Raw genomic sequence first — 20,139 nt, forward strand, 5'->3', positions numbered from 1 at the left:
TACTGGTGTAATAAATGTTCAATTTATAACATGAGTATAAATTTGATAATTATTATAATTACAATGCTTATACAACCAAACAAATAAGTATGTATACTTTCAGCATTTTGGGCTTCTAAGAGTCTTGAGTTCCAACGTGTTTTTGCAGACAATGAGCTGGAAGGAACCCTCTCACAGGATGTCATCCTGTATCAACCCATCATCCGGCATTATCAGTTTTCAATTTCACCTGAATTTGCAGTCCTGGTTGAATAGAACTATTTTTTTTTTCACACTACCTTGAAGTCATCTCACTCTACGTTCTTCTTTGTGGCATTTAATTAAAATTTCTCTAAGGCTTCTACTGTTTCTATTTTCTAGTTTTGGCTTGAAAGTTGAGTGTCAGAGTTTTATAGGAACTATGAAGGCACATATTGTGTGAAGGGTTCAGTCACCCTGTATGTTATTTATCAAAGCTCTGGCGAATTCCCAATGATATTCAAAATTTAGCATGATGCATTCTTTTTGTTTTTAAGGATTGAAAATTACTAAGATTGTGGTACTTATGTCATCCCTAAGGAATAACATTGTAGGATCAGAAAAATTACAACTGAGGCCAGTGTTGTCATGCAGCGGATTAAGCTCCTGCTTGTGACTCCAACATCTCGTATTGGTGCAAGAAGCTTAAGTCCCAGCTGCTCCACTTCCAGCCCAGCACCCTGCTAATGTTCAGCAGAAGACAGCCCACGTGCTTGGTCCCCTGTCATCCACATGGGAGACCTGGATGAAGTTCCTGGCTTCCAGTTTCAGCCTGGTCCACACAGTGCTGTTGTAGCTATTTGGGGAGTAAAACAGTGGATGGAAGATCTCTGTCTGTCTCTCGCACTATGTGTTTTAGTGTGTGTGTATGTGTATGTGTGTGTGTGTGTCTCCATTCTCTTTCTCCCCCTACCCAGTTGCTCTGCCTTTCAATTAAACAAACAAACAAACAAAAAATTAAAAATGGGCCAGCACCGCGGCTCATTAGGCTAATCCTCCGCCTGTGGTGCTAGTACCCCAGGTTCTAGTCCCGGTTGGGGCGCCAGTTCTGTCCCAGTTGCTCCTCTTCCAGTCCAGCTCTCTGCTGTATCCCAGGAAGGCAGTGGAGGATGGCCCAAGTGCCTGGGCCCTGCACCCACATGGGAGACCAGGAAGAAGCACCTGGCTCCTGGCTCCAGATCGGCACAGGGCCGGCCATAGTGGCCATTTTGGGGGGTGAACCAACAGAAGGAAGATCTTTCTCTCTGTCTCTCTCTCTCTCACTGTCTAACTCTTCCTGTCAAAAAAAATTAAAAATGGAAAAGAAAAATCATATTCATGTAAAGTTGTGAAGCGCTGCATTTCTTGTGCTGTTACCTTGAATAAAAACAAACAACAAATATGTTTATTAAACCCTGTTTATTGATCTAAGATTATAGGCAATGTCCCAGATGTGGTTCCTATACAGAATCTTTTACAGAATGCATTTTCCCTTTATTAATAATGGAAATATTAGAAAAATGAATAATCCAAGAGAGAATAGGTTAAATAGCAAGTAAGAGTATCAAAAGTAATAGTACACAAAAAAGTAAACAAAGCAGTCAAATTATTCATTTCAAGCTGCTGAGACAAAGTACATAGAAACAAATGGAACTGGAAATATTAATGTGGATTATCATAAGGGCTCTTATATCAGAAGTGAAGTAATATTTATCTCCAAGAGTTTTATGATCTCCTCCATACAGATAGGATCATCCTTCTCTATGAATAAACTGTATGCAAAAGCTGATGTTATATAAAAGTTACTGGGGGCCTGTGCCAGAAGCATAGAAGGTGCAAGTACAATGAGCTCAGGGTATGTTGAACCTTTATGGTGGTAAATGGATGGAGCTAGAGAAGGGTTCCCCTCAGGACACATTCATGCTTCCAATGCCAAGGACTTAGGAGGAGACCTAATTTTCCTTGTATAAAGGGGGAATCTGATGGGCAGGGAAGGGAGGAGGCCTAAACGCTGCCACCAATGAGGCAACATTGAAAATAGAGTCAAACTATTACACCAAGTTAGGAAAAATGTGTGTGCACTGGTGATTTTTATGACTTTACATGTTGTTAATAAGATGACATAGTTAACATCTTGCAGACTTTGGAGAAAATGGTATCCTGAGGTACAGAAAGTGAAATTGGACTTTCAGATCATGCAGTTCTACCTCTTACTTTCTGGAGGAACATCTAGTCTTGGGGTTTCAGGGACTGTTGACATCACCTTGGTAGGAAACACTCAGAGGTCTAGGCTCACATCAGAGGTTCTGGGTTTTTAAGCTGATGCACTTTCTAATTCTGTGTAATTATTGTGAAATCCATTCAGAAATACCTCCCAGAAAAACAGTCGGGTGAATGCAAATGTGAACTGTTGATTACTTCGTATTTCCAATAAAACATTTCACCAAATATTTAAGTTTCTATGTTCCATCATGGTATTAGGATATTTTTTGATTTCTGGCTCTGATTTACTTTAAATAAACTTTTTGTGCTGCATTCTGGGATAAATAATGAAAAGATTCAATAATGAGCCTTGATTCCATAGAATGAGAAGTCACAGCTTTCTTGTGAATGCAGCATGATGGGATGTGATGCCCACAGAGGAAACAACCAACCTCCAGGATTGTGATGATGTGAACACACCTGTCATCTTGAAGGTGGTTTAAGCCATTTCTCCTAGAGTTGGTCTTGTGGTACAGCAAGTTGAGCCACAGGTTGCACTGCCTGCTTCCCATAATGATGGGGTACACTGGTTCAAGGGAGCACTAGTTCAAGTCCTGGCAGCTCTTCTTCTGATCCAGCTTCCTGCTGGTGCATCCTCAGAGAAAATAGATGATGGCTCAAGTGCTTGAGCCTCTGCCACCCACATGGCAGACCCAGATGTAACTCTGGGTTCCTGGCTTCAGACTGGCACAACCCAAGCTGTTTCAGGCATTCGGGAAGTGAATAAAAGGGTTGGAAGCTGTCTGTCTTTCTCTTTGTCTCTGCCTTTAAAGTAGATGAAAATAAACAAATAAACATTAAAAAGAAATAAAATGTTTACTCCCATGGCATGTCTATGTGGATTGTGTGCCCTCGAGTGTCTGAAGAGGCTTCCTCTAACCATTAGAGATCTTTAATATTCTGTACCTTGCCAGGGAATTTGCTTATGACACATTGGGACCCAACATTATTTTTTAAAAATTTTTATTTATTCAAAGGAAGAATTACACAGAGGCAGAGGCATAGAAAGAGAGAGAGGTCATTCACCTGCTATTTCACTCCCCAGATGGCCGCAATGGCTGGAGCTGCACTGATCTGAAGCCGGGAGTCAAAATCTCTGGGTATCCCATTTGCAAGTAGAGGCCCAAGGACCTGGGCCATCTTCCTCTGCTTTCCCAGGCCATAGCAGAGAGTTGGATAGGAAGTGGAGCAGCCATGACTCAAATCGGTGCCCATATGGGATGCTGGCACTGAGGACAGTGGCCCTTACCCACCACTTCTCAGCGCCGGCCCCAGGACCCAATATTATTAAACAATTATGGAATATTTGATTTATATAAATGTAGTTTATGAATAAAAACTAAAATTTTACTTTTAATTATGTGATTAGAGATATTTGAGAAAATATTTATTACTATCACTTTTTAAATTTCTACTGACATCAAGCACCTGGGTCATAATTCTTTGGTAAGAGGAACCAGGGCTCCTAGGACAAATGACTGATCTGGGGTTGGACAGGAGGTTTACAGTCGAGGTTTACAGGAGGTTTCAGTTGAGCCTGAAGCATCTTACAGCCCCAAGAACAGAGAAAGTGTTCACAAAATTTTTTTGAAAACCCACAATGATGGGTACATTGAAGGAATCTAGGAGTCAACTGTAAGAGTTCCCAATGGCAAAAGTTGGAAATTTGGGACAAGATAAGTAAAGTATTAATGGATCATAATCCAAAGTATAAAACAAATGTCTGCAAATGCATCCCAATATAAATAACAAATAAACAAACAAATGAAGAAGAGATAAATCTTCCTTGCAAAAGAATTTGAAAAAAAATGTGTTATCCTTGAGGAGGAGGGCACGAATTCCCATTCCTTAAGAATGGGCCACACATAGTGATGTACCCTCAAAGATTACAATAATGGAAAATGAAAAAACAAAAGAGTGGCTTAAATATGGGGAAACTGGACCAACCACATCCAACTAGGACTCCCAGGTTAACAAGTGGAACGTGGGGACAGCAATCAGATGTAACTTTGTCATGATGCACTGAGAAGGATACTTTGTCTTTAAGCTCTTCTTCCTCCAGGTATATTTTTTCCCCTGTGATGATGAAAAAACACCAGACAACTCCAAGGAGAGGGATATTCCGTGGATACCTGACTACTAATCCTCAAAACTCTCAAGGTCACCAAAAATATGGTGAGTCTAAGAAGTTACCACAGCTGAAGGAGCTATGGTGAGTAAATATAACAAAGTATCCTGGATAAGGTTCTGGACCACAAATGGCACAGTGAAGCAAAGTTAGGAAATCTAATCAGAGCAAGGACTTTAGTTAACAATAACTGAGTATTGGTTCATTCATTGTGCCATAAATTATGTGAATGTAAGACATTAATAAAAGGGGAACTTGAGTGTAGAATATATGAGAACTCCCTGTGGTAGCTTCATGCTGATTCTGTAAGTCTAAATGGTTCTAATATTAAAAAGTTTATTTAAAATACTTCTAGGTAAGTAATACACACATATTGACGTATATGTTGTGAAGTTTTGAAAAGTTATACATACCCTTTTTATTTTCTTTTAGGCAAAAGTCATAACTTCAAAATAATTTCTTTGATTATTTTATTTATTGACTGAATTATGATTTTCTGGTTTAAACACAGCATACATTTTGTTTAGAGCACATTTCATAATTCAACTGTAAATAAAATGAGCTGTTTGTCAGCAGTGAACAGATGTTTGGTATCTGATAACTGTTTGGATTTTTGACAATAGTCTAGGTACAGCTGGGAGTCTTTGTAATAGTATGATTATTAACTCTTACAATAAATAATCCCAGAGCAAATTCTTTGTTTATTAGAAAGATATTTCTTAAAATCAGAGGATCAGGCACAAGGGTGTTTCCAAATTCCTTTGTTTCTTCCAAATGTTACAAAATTTAAACTCTTTCTCAAATGGAAGGCACATTAATAATTTGAAAAAATGAAGCACTTTTTCATAAAAGTTAAGTATTTAAATCATTAAGTACGAGGAAGGGTATAAGACAGCCTGATATTTATGCCACATGAGTGAATATATATGAATCCTAGGTGTACAATATTTATAAGTCCAAATGTCATGTCCTTCCTCATGGCGTACTTACACAGTTTTCACCAACGAGAGACCTTTCAGATTAACTATTCCAGTTAACCTATTCCCCAGATGAAAAAATTAGGACAACAGAGGGTAACTATGTGTAGGTAAACCAAGTGGAGACTGCATCTCAGTCTTTCTTGGTTACAGATCAACATTCCTTCTGCTCCATCTGCCAGACCAAATTAACCAAAGCATTAACCAGCCTTGTGGAAAACTCTGTATAAAAGATATTAAACAGAAAAATGTTATATCATGATACACGAGGCAAAAAAATACACCTTTTCTTGACAGCGACAACAATTTGAACTCACTTCTGTCTGAGAATTATCTGGACTTTAATTTCTGCAATGCATTTTTTAGGACATTCATTATTCGTAAAATGGCCAAAACTTCTCTAAATTTGTCATGATTGATTCTCACTCAATGAAAGGACATCTTAAATAGACTCATGAAGAGAGGTTTAAAATAGTTCTATTTCAGCACAGAGGTGGCATTTTTAAATGATAATCTAACTTAATTGGGGCAGGTGTCTGAAACTGCTTTGTAACAACCCTGCATTATACGAATACTGCCTGCTTGATTTGTTTGCTTGTTTTCTCTTACTCCCTTCATCTTTAACCCTTACTGGAAGTCCCAATTCATTTTTTTTCTATTCACTAGTCATTTTGAAAAGGACGAGGAAAAAAAAAGTAGGAGGGGAAAAAAAGAACTGAAAAAAGAGCCTGAGTATGAAATTTACATAGCTGGAATATTAGAAGGCAAAAGAATCCCAGACATAACTTAGTCCAATTCCTGAATCTTACAGAATAGAGAATAGGCATTGAGAGAGAGGACCTGGTTGCTCAAATACATAAAACTGCGTGGCTGGAATCTGGTGCAGTGCTTTTCCTAAACATTTACATTATTTCTACACAATTTCTAAAGCGTATTAAAATGCTCTCTCACACTCACACACACCCACATTCACAATGACACACAAGCATCACACAGCAACAGCTGTGATACTCTTTTTCACACTGTGCCCTGGAAATAATTCTCAGATGTCAATTTTATATTTATAGTCATGTAGTTTAATTCTTAGAATAGAAATACAAATGCATTCTTTAAATGACTGCCAAATTTGTGTCCATGCTATTTGTGTAGGTGATTCAGAATATGTTAGTCTTCCATTATACTAAAAAAAATCTACAGTTGATAGACTTGTTTTGGAATGTATCAGGTCCTACTGTAGCTTCTCAGTGATGTCCATTTCCAAAATTGGGCTGAGTTTTTCATTTATTTAAAGATTCATTTTATCTGAAAGTCAGAGTGACAGAGACAGGGAGAGAGTAAGAGGCAGAGACAGGGAGGAAGACAGTTTATCCATCCACAGGATCACTCCCCAAATGGCCACAATAGCCAAAGACAGGAGCCAGAAACTCCATCCACATCTCCCATGAGTGTAGCAGTGGCCCAAGCACTTGGGCAATCTTCTCCTGCTTTCCCAGGTTCACTAGAAGGGAGCTGGATTGGAAGCTGAGCAACGAAGACTGGAACCAGTGCTCCAATATGGGATGCCAGAGTCACAGGCAGCCTAACCTACTGCACCACAATGCTGGTACAGTTCTTAGTCTTTTAAAGGTAAATTAATTCACAATTCCATCAAAGGTGTTCCTTTTTTTGTTTGGGTATTTTTACTTGTATTTAATTTTTACCAGTATTCAAACTGCATTTAATTAAAAGTAATTCAGTGCAATCTCCATGCTATCCAACATTATATGGAGGAAAGGGAATTCTTGAAAGATGCACTTATTGAGCTCTTTTGATTTGTGTGTGTGTGTGGGTATGTATCTGTACATGCATGTACTGACAAAGCTCTCAGTAAAGATATTTATTCTATTAAGTTAAAGTTTATACAATGTTGAGAAACATTTCTTAAAGGTCCCAACTTTTCTCTTAATTCTTGAAATTAGTTTGTAAAGAAATCAGCCAAAAGTTCGTGAGGGAGTATTCCATTTGGCTATGAAGAACCAAGAAAACAAAATTAATCATCGTCAAATAGACAATCTGACTCATTTGTTCTACACTGAGTCTTAGCCCAGCACAAGAAAATCAGATTTCTTTTTTACTTTTGAAGCATATTTTATGATGACAAATTGAATAACAGAGAGATTTTTGGCATCACCTTCTGCCTAACAGTGTCTTAGGGATGCATGATCATCAAAACCCCACCTAATTGGGCACAGGTTTTAAGATTTGGCTATCTCCATAGCAAATGTGGGGAAACGTATTACTGGCACATTACATCTTTGCATTTTATGAGCTGCTTGCTCCACTCCCTGATCTCATACCACTAAATATCACATCTCTGAGGAGTCTTAAGAAAGATTAAAAGTTGGCACAAATATAAATCTCTGTCTGTGTCATAGTTGTCATGGTCCTTCCACCAGTTATGGAGAAGAAAGGCTATGGCTTTGTGTACAGAATGCCTGAATGACTCGTAAATCCATTGGATATCACTGAAGAAAAATTGGCTCATGCCTAATTGGCTCATGTCTTTGTGTCTACAATGCATGCACACATACTTCTAAAGGATTGTGATTTGTGTATCATAAAGAAACAAGCTCCAATAGAAATCAAAGTGATAATGAATAATGTTTGACTTGGAATTAACATGTGTCCATATTCAGTAGCTGATCTTCAATTTTATTTTCCAGAAACAGGGGTATATACCACAGTGAAAAATCTTACCCCTGTACTCTGGACAGGCCTGTTATGTAATCTGAATCAGCCACAGATACTTGCTTGATCTTGGATAATTAATTCTCACAGACTCAGTTTTGTTCTTTGCTAACTGAACTGACAGTTATCGTTAAATAACACAATGTGCATACAAGGCTGGCATACACACAGCATGTACTTAAATGACAAAATGTAAATGACAGCCACTCTCTTGAGAAATACTTCTGCGAACAGACTCATATTTTTTGTTTGGATCCTTCTCAATAAAGTGTGGGGCTGAATGACATCTCGATAATGTACATGATTATGAGGACCAGGCCGATCTGCTTGCTTCCTGAACTTCACCATCACTAGAATACAACTTTCCCTCACTGCTCACTGCAAATGGAACGAACTTGAATTAACTTGAAAACACCTCTAAACAGCTTTTTTATATTTTTAGCTTTTTCAACATTCTCCAGTTTGAATGGTAATGAATTTGTTTTTCACTTATAGAGTGCATGAAATCCATGCCTAATGTAATCACTAATTACAATGTTAACTAGTTTTAACATGAAAATGACCTAGTTTTGTGATGGAAGTCCCATACCCAGAAAACCTCAAGCGGGGGAGGGGATGGGTAAATCAATGGTGAGGCTATTTAAGGGTAGGGGCTGCTTGAAGAAAGGCATTTCAAATATTTCTACTTGTTTAGATGCTTTAGACATTTTTAATGATCTGTAGGTTTTGTATACCCATGGATGTGTTTCCACTGTACATAAATTTGGACAAGACCATGTGATCTAACGTAAGTGATACTTCTGTATTTGGATCTTCTTCAAGAACAGGTATCCATAAGGCAGGCACCAAAATTCCCCAAAGGAATTGACGGGGATGTTTGATTCACTCTGATGATTACTTAGTGTCAATATTAATACCTTGTATTCAGGGAACTATGTAAATAATGGACCCTTAGTGAATATGTTCTGTGGGATTGATTGAAGTTAAACTGTGCTTGTGATAACATGTATCCTTTAAGAAGGAGGAATGCAAACTAGTTTTCTTTAAGAAAAAAAATAAAAACCAAGACACTTTGTATTTTCATGCGGGAACATGTATTTTCATTAGGAACATGTGTTAAATTCTTAAGATTAGATCTAAGACATCATTCTCAATAGTGATTTTTTTCAGTCCTGCAATCCATACTTGTCTGCCTCCAAAGACAGACTGCAGCAGTGAGTGGATGGGAGAACTACAGCTGAGGAATGCAGCCATTCTCAGCAAGATCTCAAAAAGCGATGGAACCCAGTGCATTCAGGCTCTAGGGTTTGAATGAGGCTTCTACTTCAGACACCTCCACTCTGTGCACAGAGTCACCTTGTTTCCTTAGGACTGACCTGTCTTGAGGTGTAGAGGTGAGATGTGACCGAACAAGCAAGGTTTATTCATTTGAATCAAGAAACCTGGGAATGGTATTCTTTTAGAAGGCTAAGCTACCCTGTTTCTCCCACAATGAGAAGACTCTAGTAAGCCCTCTAGATTTTTTGGAGAACATATACATTTACAACACTAAGTCTTAATAATCCTCTACTTCCCAGGATGGAAATCATGGGTGCCAAACTCTCCAGAATTGCCCATCCACTTGAGTCGAGAGTAGCCCCACAGGAAGCCTGTATACTGTTGGCATTGACCTGAGGGTCATGATTGTGAATTAAGAGCAGAGCCCTGCAGTCAACCCCAAGACTTCCAGTGGGCAATTAGTTGCTGTCAGATCACATGTGCATGTACACCACACACACACACACACACACACACACACAAGTGGTGCCAAGGTAAGTAAATACAACTGTCCAGACTTTTACACTGCTAGTTACCTTGATGCATGGTTTATCTAATTTGAAAAGATAGCTATGGCTTACTTCCAAATATTACGTATTTTGCTTCTTTCAAGCTGAATATCCTTAAAAGAGGAGTGGAGTGAAGTGGATAACCCCCCAGATGATAAGAAGTAGTGTGTGTGCATTTGTGTGTGCATTTTTGTGTGTGAACATCAGAGAAAATGGGGATATTTCTCTCGGAAAGTAGAAAATCCATGTCTAGATAAAATTATAATTTGAAAGCTAGTGCTAAATTGATTTAGAAAAAAGAAGACTGAAAATCTTCCAGAAAGCCACTGATAAAGTATTTCTACTAAATCCAGGATACTGGACTATACTGAAATAGAGTGACCGTCCAAACCATAATTCTGCTTTATTTTGTGGTTTATACCCATAGAAAATAATTTACTTAAAAACAAATATCTATAATGTGGTTAACAGGTTTTTCTGAAGAATTGGCTGGTTCTGGATTTATAGGAAACTCCCTTTTATAGAATTACTCAGTACAAAAATTTCAAAAAATTATTTTAGCAATATGGAAACCAAAAACTGAAGGCAACAGTTAAGTATACCATTCATAAAAATATATTACATAACTTGATTGATTGCTTTTACTCAATGTTATATTGGTATAACTTGTATTCCTTATTCCAATTTTTTTCTTTATATTTTATTTTATTTAATGAACATAAATTTCCAAAGTACAGCTTATGGATTACAATAGCTTCCCCCCTCCCATAACTTCCCTCCCACCCACAACACTCCCCTCTCCCATTCCCTCTCCCCTTCCATTCACATCAAGATTAATTTTCAATTATCTTTATATACAGAAGATCAATTTAGCATATATTAAGCAAATATTTCAACAGTTTGCACCCACACAGAGACACAAAGTGTAAAATACTACTTGAGTACTAGTTATAGCATTAATTAAACACCTAAGAGTAATTGTGTATTAATTACAGAGTTCAATCAATAGTTTTAAGTAGAACATAAAAAATACTAAAAGGGTAAAGTATTAAGTTTTTTTTCTTTTTTTTTTGCTTGTTATATAGTTTTTTTTATTTAATAAATGTGAATTTACAAAGTGCAACTTTTATATTGTTGTGGCTCCCCCCTCAACCTCCCTCCCTCCTGTGGCCCTCCCCTCTCCCACTCCCTCTCCCATCCTGCCCTTCATCGAGTTTCATTTTCAATTACCTTCTTATACTGAAGATCAACTTAGTATATACTAAGCAAGGATTTCAACAGGCAACCGCAAAAGGTATAGGGTATTGTTCGACTAGTAGTGTTAAGTTTCATAGTAGAACACATTAAGGATAGAGATCCTACTGAGGAGCATGTACCCAGTGACTCCGTTGTTGATTTAACAATTGGCACTCTTATTTATGATGTCAGCAATCACCCAAGACTCTTGCTATGAGCTGTCTAGGCTATGGAAGCCCCTTGAGTTCACCGACTCTGAACTTGTTTAGTCAAGGCCGTATCACAGTGGAGGTTCCTTCCTCCCTTCAGAGAAAGGCGCCTCTCTCCTTGATGGCCTGTTCCTTCTGCTGGGGTCTTGTTCACCAAGATCTTTCATTTAGATTGCTTTTTGACACCGTGTTGTAGCTTCCCATGCCTGTGAGACTCTCATGGACCTTTTAGCCAGATCTGATTTTTTTTTTTTGACAGGCAGAGTGGACAGTATGAGAGAGAGACAGAGAGAAAGGTCTTTCTTTGCTGTTGGTTCACCCTCCAATGGCCACTGCGGCCAGCGCACCGCGCTGATCCGAAACCAGGAGCCAGGTGCTTCCTCCTGGTCTCCCATGCAGGTGCAGGGCCCAAGGACTTGGGCCATCCTCCACTGCACTCCCGGGCCACAGCAGAGAGCTGGCATGGAAGAGGGGCAACCGGGACAAAATCCGGCACCCCGACTGGGACTAGAACCTGGTGTGCCAGCACCGCAGGCAGAGGATTAGCCTATTGAGCTGTGGCGCCAGCCCTTATTCCAAAATTTTATGCCCAAATTTATATAATGTTGTAAAGAATGTAACAACTAGAAGTGATAAAGGATGCTAGTAAAACACAGATATAATATAATGATCACAAGAAAGTAGGTTTTATTTTCTTTGTGTAAGATCATTACTTCTGTACTATTAGTGTATTATTATCTCTGATTTAATCCCAAGTGATTTTAGGAAGGAAAGAAGAAGGAGGAAAGAGGAAGGAAAGGGAATCAAAGAGGGGAGAGGGAAGGTGAGGGGGGAAGGGAAGAAGGGAGAGGAGAGCAGGGGAGAGGAGAGGAGGGGAGGGAAGGAGAGGAGAAGAGGGGAGAGGAGCGTAGGAGAGGGGAGGAGGGGATAGGAGGAAAGAGGAGAGGAGGAGAGGGGAGGGAGAAGAGGGGAGGAGAAGAGGGGAGAGGAGGGGAGAGGAGAGGAGGGGAGGAGGGGAGGGAAGAGGAGGGGAGGGGAGGGGAGAGGAGGGGAGGGGAGGGGAGGGGAGAGCAGGAAAGAGGAGGGGAGGGAAGGAGGGGAGGGGAGAGGAGGGGAGGGGAGGAGGGGAGAGGAGGAGAGAGGAGGGGACCCATATGTGTGCTGGCTCGTGTCCCAGCTGCCCACTTCTGATCCAACTCCCTGCTAATGGCCTGGGAAAAGCAGTAGAAGATGGCCCAAGAGCCTGGGCCCATGCTGCCCACTTGGAAGAAGCTTCTGGCTCCTGGCTTCAGCCTGGCCCAGTTCCAGCCATTGCAGTCATCTGGGGAGTGAAACGGGGGATAGAATATCTGTGTGTGTGTGTGTGTGTGTGTGTGTAATCTAACTTTCAAATAAATAATTAAATAAATAAATCTTTAAAAAAAAGAAAGGAAGGAAGGAAAACAAAGAAAAGGTTTCTAATAATACTATTGTACACATCTACCAATGAAATCAGAGAAGTTACCAACATCTGAGATTCTTCCACATCACAGGTTGTCGTCACAATACTTCTACCCTTCTGATTATTTCACTAAACCTAATTACTCTCACTTAAAAAGTAATAACTTATGCACAATTCATATCCCTAGCTTAGCTCTTTAGCTATACATTTCTTTAGTACATTGTTTCCCTTGCTACTTGCCATTTCTATTACCCAAGAGCAATAGAAAATTTCTTTGCTTTATATACATATATATATATATATATATTCAAAATTAACAAATGTAAGTATATAACTATGAAATAATTACTAACTGCTGTGTTGTCAAATTATTTTTATGTAAACTTCATGAGTTTTGAAAGTAGAAAGTATAGGTAGGCACTAGGACTATAATGGGATTTTTTTTCTAGGCAAACGGGTTTTCATGGTCATCCTAATTATGTGGGGTTTGAGAATGGAAAAGACATAGGATCTGCTTGTACTCTTTAAGTAAGAAAAAGAAAACATATATTAAAAATTTTAAATCAATCTAAGTAGTGTGTGTGCTTAAAGATAAGTAGGTGTTGCATTTTTTAAATGAATCTTGATGTGAATGGGATGGGAGAGGGAGTGGGAGAGTTGTGGGTGGGAGGGAGGTTATGGTGGGGGGGAGCCACTGTAATCCAAAAAGCTTTGGAAATTTATATTTATTAAATAAAAGTTAAAAAACACTTTAAAAAATACCCCCAAAATTTATTTATTTATTTATTTATTTGACAGAGTTACAGACAGTGAGAGACAGAGAGAGAGGTCTTCCATCTGCTGGTTTACTCCCCAAATGGCCGCAATGACCAGAACTGGGCTGATCTGAAGCCAGGAACCAAGAGCCTCCTTCAGGTCTCCCATGCGAGTGCAGGGGTCCAAGAACGTGGACCATCTTCTACTGCTTTCCTAGGCCATCAGCAGAGAACTGGATCAGGAGAGGAGCAGCTGGGACTAGAACCGGAACACATATGGGATGCCAGCACTGTAGGCAGAGGATTAACCTACTGTGCCACAGTGCTGGCTCTAATAGGTGTTGCATTTTATATGGTGTCCTCACAGGTAAAATAATGCTCAAATATGTTTTCAGATTTCCCAGGCCATATATTAAAATGGTAGAGGATTTGACTGCTCTGGTGGATGGTGAAGAGTTGAAGATTCATAGGTTAAGGAATGTAAGTGTGGATCAACATGGATGTTAATGCCATTCACATCGGTCCAGTGCATGCCTGATGCTGCCACGTACACAGTGGATGCAAAGATCATTTATTGTCCCTGGAGGGCTCACTCTAGTAAGGTGACCAATAAAATCGAATATTTAAATAAATTGTAAGTGCCAGCGAAGGCATCCATAAACATATATAAGAGCATATGTAAGAGGGAAATGTGTTTTTCGAAGCCAAGGAAATGTTTCAGAGATGGTTTTTCTGAATCTAGTTGAAGGAGGGCAGAATAAAAAATATGGAGTTGATGTGTTCCCAGAAAACACATAGAATGCTCCAAAGCAAAGATGTGCCTTTACTTATGACTGCATTTGAAGATAGCATAAGGCTACAGAGTTGCAGAGCTCATGTCGTGACAGATTGTGTATGTCAGCCTATAGATTTTGGGATTTTACTGAATGGGGTGGGGAAGCTTTTAGAAGAGAGTTATATTTGAACTTCAAGGAGTTTTCTTTTGTGATAATCCTGTGAATGGGTTAGGGAGTTGCCATAACCTAAGGCAAAAAGACAATTCAGAAGGAGCTTGCAGTAAACTAAGAAATAGAAAGCACCTGGATTAAAATGAATTCAAGAAATATGGAGAAAGGAGAGATTAAAGAGATCTTAAGGATGTAGAGTAAACTGAACTGGATAAAGATGACTGGAGGGGCAGGTGTTTGATGTAGCTGTTAAGAACCCTCACATTGGCTCCAGCTTCCTGCTGGTGCAGACCATGGCACTCAGCCATGAGACTGCTAAAGTAATTGGGTTCCTGCCACTCACAGAAGAGACATCGATTGAGTGCCCAGTTCTTGGCTTTAGTGAGGCCCAGCTCTGACCTTTATGAGCATTTGGGAAATGAACCAGTAGATGGGAAGTCTGTCTATCTCTCTCCCTCTCTCCGTTTCTTTGTGAAAATAAAAAGAAAAAACAAGCAAACAAAAAAGGAAATGACTCCTATAGTTCTTCTGAGAAAAGAAGATCTTAAGCAATGGTTGTAATTTAAACAGAAAATATACATGGAGGATCAAAATTGGGATGTAAATGGTCCTTTTAAAAGCACTGAGGCTGAAGTCAAAGAACCTACAGTTAGGTGGATATTTCCAGAGATAAACGCACATGGAAAATTCAGCATGAAATTAGTATTAACTGCTGATTAAATTTTTTTAAATCTTTTTTTTTTTTTTTTTTTGATAGGCAGAGTGGACAGTGAGAGAGAGAGACAGAGAGAAAGGTCTTCCTTTGCCATTGGTTCACCCTCCAATGGCCACCGCGGCCGGCGCGCTGCGGCCGGCGCACCACGCTGATCCGATGGCAGGAGCCAGGTACTTATCCTGGTCTCCCATGGGGTGCAGGGCCCAAGTACTTGGGCCATCCTCCACTGCACTCCCTGGCCACAGCAGAGAGCTGGCCTGGAAGAGGGGCAACTGGGACAGAATCCGACGCCCCGACTGGGACTAGAACCCGGGGTGCCGGCACCGCAAGGCAAAGGATTAGCCTAGTGAGCCGTGGCGCCGGCCTTGCTGATTAAAAATTAAGCTAAGAATGTATCTTCCAGATTTTCTGAGCGTTATCTGCCTCCAGCACAAATCATCTTCTATTCTGATGATTTTTGTTGCAATTAACACATTTTCCATGTCCTTCTTTTGCATATTTTGGAGATTTTTCTAGGATTTGATATTTCCTTGCCTCCCATTCTCACCAAATAATTCTCTGCCACCCCTAGGTGACTGAGTCTAATCCCAAGGTTCCAGGATTTCTTTGTGTTTCTGTTCCTAATAGTTCACTCATCTCAGACCATTCTTTTGTCATCATTCTACTCTAGATACTAATTTTTTTTTCTTTCCCAAGACTAAAATAATTGTGCCTAATGATAGATGCTGTAAAATACTGATAAGAATTTCTACCTGAAAAAGTTAGGACTGCAGGAAATTGAAAGTATCTATATTGTACTCTCAGTAAACCAAGTTTCCATTTCAGTGCAAAGATGTAAATTTAGGTCAACTCAGCAAACATGTATTGAGTGCCTCCTATATGCTTGGTAAAATAGTGGACATAAATAAAATGCAGATCATAGGTTGTCAAAGCCTACAAAGTTTAATAGAGAAGGCTTTCAAGTGGATCACTGAATAGCAATTTGGGCTTTTATAAATAAATTTATTTATTTATTTGAAGTGCAGTGCAGAGAGAAAAGAGGGAGAGAGAGAGAGAGATTTCAGCATTTGATGGTTCATGCCCGCAAAAACCCACAAGAGCCAAGACTGGGCCAGGACTGAGCCACAGTTCTGGAACACAATTTGGTCCACCAGTGAGATGGCAGATACCCAACCACTTGAGCTATCAATGGTTGCTTTCCAGGATACACACCAACAGGAAGCTGGATCAGATCAGAGTTAGAATTCAGGACCAGGCACTCTGACACACAATGTGGGCATCCCAAATGGTGTCCCAATCACTGCACCAAGCACCTACTGCTGCAACTTAGATATTTTTGTTAAAAAAAAAATAGGTAAGGTATCTAGATGTAGCACAAGAGAAGCACTGACCAACTCTATCTCTGGACAGAGTTCATTCAGAATGGAATTTACCCACTATGCTTCTAATTTTTTATGCATTCCTGATAATAATTCCACGTGAGCATTTAAAAATTAAAACTATATAAGAAGATATAGTTTTTAAAAATGTCTGCTGAATTTGTCATAAAAATCACTGGTAAGTTAGCAAGAAAAGTGAATTTGAATGGTTATTTTCACATAATGTCCATCCGTATAATTTCGCAATGTATTATGAAAAATGCATTCACTGAACACATTTCTTAGGGTTTCTTAGGTTTTTTGTAAATTCCAGGTTAAATTCTGTCACTGTTCTTTTGTTACACTAAAAGGACTACTTATAAATACATTATAATCATGTGTCCATTTTTTCATGTCAAGGAAAATGATTCAATTGCCATTTGTTATAAACCCATAAAAAAAGTTGTTACAGGATAAATGATTTCTCAGAACCACACCTAACTATGATATAATAGAATGAAATTTAAGAAGAAAGCAGCCAAGTTTTCCACAAAAAGTACTTTAATCAAAAAGAAACCTATTATAAAGTATGACTCTATTTCATTTTAACATGTAAATGCTGTCTCCTTTTGAAATTAAAATAACAGAAAGTCAGCACAATAGTTAGCAATTAAATGACGAAATATCAGATATTTTTCAGGGACACATACATGCAGGACTTTTTTAAAAATACCCTTGTTTGACTTCAGGAAGCCTAATAAGTTATTTTGTGTTTTAGATTTATAACAGAACTCTCAAATACAGTTCAAAGATTAGACATATTGGATCTTGAAATTTCAGGATGGTCATCCATTATAGCTGCAAGAAACATCATCTTTATGTGATGAACTTGGATGTTTCATAATGTACAAATGTATCTAAAATTGCATATTAAGATCCAGTGTTTATAAAAAGCTCAAGAAATTCAACAACAACAAAACAATCAATCAAGTTTAGAAATGGGCAAAGGACTTGAACAGGAATTTTTCAAGAGAGGAAATTCAAATGGTCAACATATATATGAAAAAATGCTCAGGATCACTAGCTGTGAGGGAAATGTAAATCCAAACCACAATGAGGTTCCATCTCACCTCAGTTAGAATGGCTCTCATACAGAAATCAACAAACAAAGTGAGGATGTGAGGTGAAAGGTGCCCTAATCCACTGTTGATGGGAATGAAACCTGGTTCAGCCACTATGGAATGCAGTATTGGAGTACCTCAGAAATGTGATTATACCTACCATATGATCCAGCCATCCCACTCCTTAGAATTTACCTAAACCAAAAGAAATTAGCAAATGAACAAGTAATCTGTACCCCATATTCATTACAACTCAATTTAAAATAGTTAAGATATGGAATCAACCCAGATGTCCATCAACTATTGATTAAAAAAAAAAAGAAGTTGTGATGTATATACACTATGGAGTACTATTCAGCTATTAAAAAAATGAAATCTTGTCTTTTACAACAAAATGGATGCAAGTGGAAACCATTATACTTAGTGAAATAAACAAATCCCCAAAAGACAGATATTATATGTTCTCCCTGATCTGTGGTAACTAATAAATTATCTAAAATGAAAAGTATTGGAATTAAATGGACATTTTGAGATTGGATGGTTGTTTAGAGCCCTTGTCTCTTCTTTTAAGAGACTTTTTTTTGTCTTCATACTATTTGCTGAACTCTTAATGTAGAGTTAACTTTATGATCATTCAGTAAACTTAAAGTATATCTTAGTAAAAAATTAAGAGTGGAAATGGGAGAGGGAGGAAGAAGAAAGGTTGGAGCATGGGTGGGAGGAAGGATAGGGTGGGAGGTATCACTATGTTGCTAAATGTTTATGTAGGAGATATAATGAAACTTGTATAACAAATAAATTTTTAAAAAATAAAATTGCATATTACTCAATGAATATATATAATTTTTATGCATCAGTTAAACTTTTTTTTGAATATTCAATACTTCACAAATTTGCAGGTCATCCTTGCACAGGGGTCATGCTAATTTTCTCTGTATACTCCAATTTTAGTACATGTGCTTCTGAAGCAAGCATTAGCAAAAATTTTAAATAAAACCACAATGTTATCTCTTACGTTACACATTTATGTTTCAAATGTAATTATAAATACACTTTTCAAATGAAAATATTTACAACTATTATTCGTTATTTTATCCAATGTTACTTAAACTAATTGTTTTTAATTTGTGCTTAGAATGTTTAATAAAAATATCCTTTAATGGCTCTTATAAAACCTGTTTATATTTTTGTAAAAATCCCTCAAAAATTCATCATTTTTACCCTACAAATGAGTGGCCTTAAAAATTCATGGAAAATATGTGTTACTAAAAAAAAGTATGCATAGATTTTAAAATGTTTTTATGCAAAAATAAAATTATCTTTTAATTCCTTTTTTTCATGAGTGTTTAAAGCTACCCTTGTATAGTTGTCATTTTGAGTAAATGGTTTATATGAAAAAAGAATGTCAAGCATGTATTCTATTTATATTTAACCGAAATAAATAAATGTAATGTTATGCACTCAAAGGCAAATTCTGAGTTATACGATGAGTAATACATTTGACTAATCATTGTCCCTGGAAACAAAGCCAAGAACTTCTTTTGCCTTTAAGCTTATGGTAGAATTGTTATAACTTTCATGCTATTAAATTAGCTCCAATCACTCAATACAGGATTACAATTGGAGACAGATGGTGCTGGATCCTTGGCGATGGATTACAGGATTTGGAAAAACAGATAAGATCTTATCAAACTGACAGAAATCATAGTGACAATCTTTAGCGTTTCAAACATTTAAACTATAATACAGTTTAGGTGATCAAATTCAATATGGGAGACAGCCTTTCTAACCTGAGCTATTACCTGCTGCCTCCTAGTGTGTGTATTAGCAAGAAACCAGAATTAGCAGTGGAGCCAGGGCTCCAACTCCTCAAACACTATGGACTGTGTCAAATGCCCTTTCCAAAAAGCGTTGTCTTGATGAATAATTAATATTGGTGGAAATGTGGTCTGTTGCAGTATTTAAAGGACTGAAAGCAATTAATTGGCTCTTGAGTGATGTATGCTAATTATTTTACTTTGTCCTAAATTATAAACTGTTAACTTTCAACTTAAATATTCCAGTTTCCAGACTGACATTGTGGCAATAGTGGGTTAAGCTGCCACCTGTCTCACTGGCATCCTATATAGAAGTCACTTCAAGTCCTGGCATCTCCGCCTCTGATCCAGCTTTCTGCTAATGCACCTGGGAATGCAATGGAAGATGATCCAAGTATTTTGTCTCCTGAACCCAAGTGCCCAAGTAGGAGAGCTGGACAAACCACTTGGCTCCTGGTTCAGCCTGGTCCAGCCCTAGCTGTTGCAGCCATTTGTGAAATGAACCAATAGATGGAACATTTTTCTTTCTCTCTCTCTCTCTGTAATTCTGCCTTTCAAATAAAATAAATCATTAATAAATAAATATTCCACATTTTCATCAATTTTTCTATATTTTTCTATAA

At 38.2% G+C, this 20,139-nt stretch overlaps 1 non-coding gene across 1 annotated transcript; it reads right to left on the reverse strand.

Moving 5' to 3' along the window:
* Positions 1-18,568: 18,568 nt before the first annotated feature.
* Positions 18,569-18,670, reverse strand: LOC127491885 (U6 spliceosomal RNA). The gene has a single exon (XR_007920817.1). It is a non-coding gene; the product is annotated as a U6 spliceosomal RNA (small nuclear RNA).
* Positions 18,671-20,139: the final 1,469 nt, after the last annotated feature.

This window comes from Oryctolagus cuniculus, chromosome 3, assembly GCF_964237555.1.
Source record: "Oryctolagus cuniculus chromosome 3, mOryCun1.1, whole genome shotgun sequence".
NCBI lineage: Eukaryota > Metazoa > Chordata > Mammalia > Lagomorpha > Leporidae > Oryctolagus > Oryctolagus cuniculus.